The sequence below is a fragment of the Aphis gossypii genome, chromosome X (genome assembly GCF_020184175.1).
Source record: "Aphis gossypii isolate Hap1 chromosome X, ASM2018417v2, whole genome shotgun sequence".
NCBI classification, from domain to species: domain Eukaryota; kingdom Metazoa; phylum Arthropoda; class Insecta; order Hemiptera; family Aphididae; genus Aphis; species Aphis gossypii.
Window position 1 is genome coordinate 37,193,084 of NC_065533.1, and position 6,918 is coordinate 37,200,001.

The following is a 6,918-nucleotide window of genomic DNA, read 5'->3' on the forward strand; positions in this document are numbered from 1 at the left end:
CTATATAGATATAATATATATATATATATAATAATAATATTACGATATTATATTATTACGACGATGATGACATACAATATTTAGTATTTAACGATGTAATATTATAGGGTATGGGGGATTTCTTTATGGAATAACGTTACGAGTAGGTACAGTTATACTGCGTCGAATAAGATATTAATTTATTTTTCGACACTATAAATTTCTACGTAATAAACCGAATTTCACGCACCAAATCAACAAAACAAATATCGATATCGTCACAATAATAATATACGACACGCGGGTGGGACGTGGGCGTCGGGCGTGGGAAACCTATAAAGTATAAAATCGTTTTCATGTGCACGCCATTATGACAACAATATAATAATAATATAATTTATTATCGTATGTCTGTATCCAGCTATCAGCGTATAGTATATTAACTTACTAATAAACCACCTACGCGCGATCACGTATAAATGTGGTTTTTTTTTTATTATTATTATTAATATTTGTATTATCAGTCATTCGTTTGTACTTTGTTACGTAAATTACATTCGAGTTCAGTAGTATTCCGGGAAATCAAATCGTTTAGGCAGGTACACCGTATTTTATTTTACGCATATCGGAGCAAGGTATCAAACACGCGCTCGCGCGCGCGCACACATAGTGCGTATTATTATGTAATCGGAAAAACATCCATCTCGATATACTTCCTACTTGATGTGTGTTATATTGTTATACACTGTATATCAAATAATCAATAACCAATTTAGTGGCACACTGTTGTAGGTATACACTGTTAAAAAAAAATCTGAGAAATGGCCAATTGTTAAAAAAAAGATATTTTTATGTAGAATAAATTAAAATTGGCATTTTAAAGCCTACAAGTTTTTCGAGATTCAAAATGGCCAATGAAAATGTTTAAGTTTTGAACACCGTTGAGCCGAATATTAAGTAACAAATTAAACAAAGTTGGAATCATAATATCATAGAATTAGCATTTTTTTGACGGGCAACGAAGTGCACGGGGTCAGTTAGTAGGTAACTAATAAATAATAAAATTCTTCGATAACATGGTTTTTGTTTATAACATATTATAATATTATATCTACATTTATAATCCGATGTCAGAAAATAGTGAGATTAAAACATGTTTAATTTTTTTTATTAAAATAAAATATGTATTCATAAAATATTATAAATTAATATCGTAATATTATGTGTATATCTTTTTATATTAATATAAATTGCAACTTGGGATAGTATTGATAGGTAGTAATCTGGGGCGATCCTTCAAAAGCCGTTCTGAATTCTAATTAGTATTACAAAAAAAAAAACAAAGTAGGTAATTGGGCCTTCATCTTCTAATTTCAAAAGGTTTAACGTGCTACCATTTCAATAACTATACCAAACACCAATTTTGATTTTAAATAAAAACTTAAGTCTACTTTTTTCGGTGACTTACAAAATATTCGAAAATACTTTAAGAAAAAAGTATTTTATCCGAAACAAAACAATTACAATATTAATAAATTGTTTTTTAAATATAATATTTTAATTATTTTATAAAAAAATAAAACATACAAAAAATATTTTATTCTTCGAAGATATTACGTCTAAAAATTATACAACTATGAATAAAAAGTTTTAAAATAATGGCACTGAAACGTATAGTTTATCCTAAAAATAATCGTTAGATTTCTCATTATATTTTCGGATAAAACACATTTCGGTTATTTTGGATGAAATATTATATCTGTCGTTTTACTTTAGGAGTAGGTAGTAAGTACTAGGTACATATTATTCGGACAACATACGATTCTGATGTATCATTTTTCAGTTTAAAATTTAAATACGCTTCGGACATAATACAAAAGTATTATTACAAGAAAATGTGTAATATACTTTTTAGTATATTTTAATATTTTCCCTTTTTTTCCCCCTAAAAAATGAAAAATTTATCAAATAAAACTGATTTTAGATATAAAAATAATTTACATAAATACATATTTTTGTCATAAATATATTAAATATCTGGGTCTTGTAATTTTTAACTCTCGTCTCTTTGCCAATATTGATAAGATAAGATAAACATTAATGGTAATATTAACCATCAAGCAATGTAATATTGCAAATTCGTAATATACTGAAATCCATATATAAATAACATATTATTATTTAATGAATTATTGAATTAGGTTAATGTTTTATATCTTGTACTTTAAAATTTAATATAATTTTTGGATATATTCTTTTTCTTTCGAACCATTTATTTAGTTGGTTATTTTTTTACTCATTTGTATAATTTACATTTATTATAAGTAGATAATAAGTTAATACTTTACCTCAATCTGCTCAATCGCAATAAATGTATACGTATAGTGGCGTAAATTGAGATATAATACTTAAATTACCCTTATATTATATTGTTATTTTATTTCCATTTAATTTTTTTCATTTGATTTTGTTGACAATTTCAATTATAATTATAATTTTAATATTACGTAGTATATCTTGGCATCTGCAATATATTATTAGAGCCCAAGGCATCTTATAAATACATCACGAAGTACTCCTTAAAGGCTTAAAACGAAAACAAAAGTTTTATTAACTGACCAGTATTATAGTGGGACGCAATTCACTTATAATTTTTTTATGGGTCGCAACTAAAGTGTGCTCTGGTTACATCGTTGCGTACTCAACAACTAGAACTAAGTTGATTACGTTGGGGATCATCGTATTGTCTCCTGGGATCCATCAGTTGATATTCTGGTTACCCCTGTTCAAAGGTATATGGTAAGCAGCGGACAATCAATATACTACTATTGTCTATTTTATTATTGGTTTTATTCTGTTTTAAATAATTTTACGCTATATTTTGAGAGGACCGATAAATATAATGATTTTATAATAATACGTTTTTTTGTGTTTTTTATATAAACTTTTGGGGCAGTAAAAATGCTTCGATTTTCAACTTTAACAGCTTTAAGTGCTTTCCGATAATTGTTACTTTGAGGGATCAAAAGTAAAAATTTCCTTGCAGTACTTTTTGGAATAACCGTAAAAAAATAACAATAAAAACTAATTTAAAACGAGAATTTTTTACGTAAAACCAATATCTAACAAAATTGATTTTGTGATTTCGGTATAATATGTCGATAAAAAAAAATTTCACATGACAAAAAGCTTAAAAATTGAATACAAGGTTCCTTATCAATCGTTAAAATAATAATTTAATGATATTTAAATTATCAAGCTCGAAATTAATACTACCTAGTACCTACATTATGTAATCATTAACATAAATAAAAAGTTGATGTATAAATAAATCTCAAGCAGTAAATAATTGCGAGCGATTAAAAATTGATTTATATTATCCACTATGGATAATTTGTAATATTTTATAATTTAATAGTCAATTATAATTTTATATATTATATGAATTGAATCAAATAAATTTTAAAGAAAGTATACAAAAGTACCAATTATAGTAGGAACCATTGTTACATATTGTAATATAGTATACAACGTCGTTAATCGTTACGAATTTACGATAAAAATTAATCAAATAAGAATTATAAATACCTATAAAATCTTGAAAGACGCAACTCGCAATCGTCTTATAAGAAAACAACAGTGTGCAGAATTATAATTCATATATGATAACAATTCGTCTTATTATTATATAAATAGTAAAAAGAATCTTTTTTCGTATTGGTACCTACAATAATATTCAATGATTTATCATAGAACTCAAATTCAATCCATCACTTAAGTAATTAAGTTAATGACGAAGTAAACTTGATTCCAGCTGGTTAACAAAGCGGTTGCTTTATTTACTCCTTCTTTAATAATGCATTAGTTCAAATTCTGATTTTTATAATTTTTAATGAATATTTTGTTTTAGTTTATATATTATAAATAAAGAATATTGACCAAAAAAGGAGCTGACAATGTATAAAAATACACTGAATCTAATTATTTCGAAACATGTACATTAAAATAAATAATTATAATACAAAATAAAATAATTAATAAAATAAATTTTACGACAAAAAAATATTGACGGCAAAATGTCTGTCTTAGCGATCGGAAATGTGACTTTTAAAGGTGCGAGCGTAAGGTTAAGTATACTCATGGACCATATTTTCAAATACTTAAATTTTTGATGTCATTTAAGTGATCACCTCTATAACGAAACAAACTTTAATTTTTTTTCAAATAAGATTCACTATTTATCACTGTACCTAATGATTTTTTAAATAACTGAATGCCTTGAAAATTTAGTTGTAGGTACCTATTGAATCGAAATTTGTTTACGAGCAGATCTCTCGAGTTATTAAAATGTATATACTAAAAATAATATTGTTAATACTTAATAGTTATGTATAGATCAGCCGATTCAGGGTTTAGATGATAATTTAAATTTTGTAATAATTAATATAAATTATGTCAAATTCTTCATGTATTAAAAATATGTTGATCCTGCACGGTATTACCAGTGATAAATATAATGCCCCTATGCAGGGTTTAGGACGTTTAGGTACTCCTTCTTATTTTTTTAAGTTAAGTGTAGTGTAAACTGTATAGATTTAGGGGGAATCGGACATTTCGGCACGGAAATAATTCGATGTGGCTCTTTCGGCTAGGGGATATTTTAGAGCCGCAGGTATATTAATTATTAATATACAATTTTAAAAATACAAAATACAAAATAAATAATATAACAATAAAGTTTTATGTTTAATAATACATGATTACATGGTTAAATATATATATATATATATATATATGTATAATGGTTTTATATAGTTGGTTTTACGTTACAAGATAACAGCTATATTTGATTGGATTGCACTATTAACGATATTATTTTTTATAATGGTAATAGTCTTTATTTAAAAAAAAATGCCACGCCAAAATTTTCAGCGCCGATTCAGATCGAGATAGGTCTATAAAACGATACTAAATTGAAATAATTATTTTATTTTTTATAACGTATTGTAACAATTTAATTAAATTTAAAAAAGTGATAGTTTTTCATGAGTCAGCTGAATCCAACATCTTATAAAAAGTATAGAAAGTAATTAATAAAAAGTAGCTTATGACAATTGGAAATGACACTAAAAATGTTGATGAAAATTGTATGAAAATAGGTCGAAAACTATATGGATTGGCATAGGGTCATTCGTTGTATGTTTTTGATTGTGTATATATATATGATTTTATAGGGAGTTTCCTGTGAAAAATTAAATTTCAGTAGATTTACCTAGTCTTAAACTCAGTTAAATGTAAATTACAGGTTTTGATAAAATATGGTTTTAATAAATTATATCTAATTGTAATAATTAAGTATTTAAGGTACTTTATTTTCTAACTTGCTGTAACCATTAACTACTCCAACAAACAATTGTTTTGATTTTCATAAGCTGACGAATCCCTATGCTAGTCCTTCATAGATAAACAAAAATTTAAAAATTTAGGTTAAAAATCTTAGGGTATAAGTTATCTATCTACCAAATATTAGAACCACGAGCTCAACAGCCTTGGCTGTGAATCGTTTACATGGATACAATTATTGCTTTTTATTAGTATAGATTTTTTAATATATAATTATTGTCAAAAAATTAAAATTTAAGTTACAATGATCTTCACGATGGACAATATCAAACAACATTTAAAATCTATTATACAGCTGAATTGCTGAAACTTGTTTCATCAACTATTTATTATTTTCCAGGGCACCTAAGTCTTTAATATCTGTGCTTTTGTAGTTTAAATTATGTTATAGATTTGTAAAAATGATGTTTATTATTTGTTCATTGGATTGATAGTTCGTTGTACTTAAACTTGCTTACTTGACAAAATAGTGTTTGTAAATAATAGTCTGTATTGTATTATTCTTTATCATATATAATAAATTGTTGTAATTTATCATAGAAGTACTTAAATTGCTTATTTATTCTTAACAGTCTTATAGTAATGAAAATAGAAATTATATTTTAAACGTACTCGTGAATACTGATTTCTCTATGCGATCTTCCGAGAACTTCTAACTTACAAGTTATAATAATATCATTTCATTGCAGAATGCATTTTTTTTTGGTTAATTTTGGTTAGGTTTGGTTTTCATGAAATATGAATAGTATAAATAATATTAGTTACGTCGTAACTCGTAACACTACATCTGAGTAAGTATACAAACTACAAAGCTACATTATGTGTTTGATGAACTGTGATGGATATGACGTAGGTGTATACGTAATTATCCTATGTCAACAGTAAAATTGAAAGACGATTCTGATCGGAGCTGTTTACAAAACTTAAATATAGATAGGTACCTACATATATATAATATATTATATATATGATGTATTACATACGTCTATATAATATATAGATACTCGTCCACTTACATTTATTTTTAAAATATTTTTACGACTTACCTATTGAATACATCCAGTATGTGTTTCATTCTTTCATTTTAAATCCACGTTTAAATATTCTTTTAATATTAAACACTCATTTTCTTGAAAAGTATTTTAAGTTTAAATGAGCGGAGTGAAGGGACACAAGATTACATCACTTATAAAAACTTTTAATAAATCAATACTTATAAATTATAGCTTAACCATTTATCAAATTTTAAAATAAGACATTTTAATTTTTAGAAAAATATTCCACTTTAGAATATGAAATTTAAAATGATTTTAAAAAAAGTAGAAACTTAAAAAATGTTAACGATAAAATAGACACACATATGTATATATATCTATAACATCGTTTTGTAATTACTTAACAAAAGAAAAAAGAAAATGTTAATACTTTTTAAGATAATGAAATAATGTTAATCGTTGAATGAATCGACCTATATATTCTGTTATTCTACACAGGAATGCCGTAAAAGATTTTTTTGGTTTTTATTATAAGCTCTCA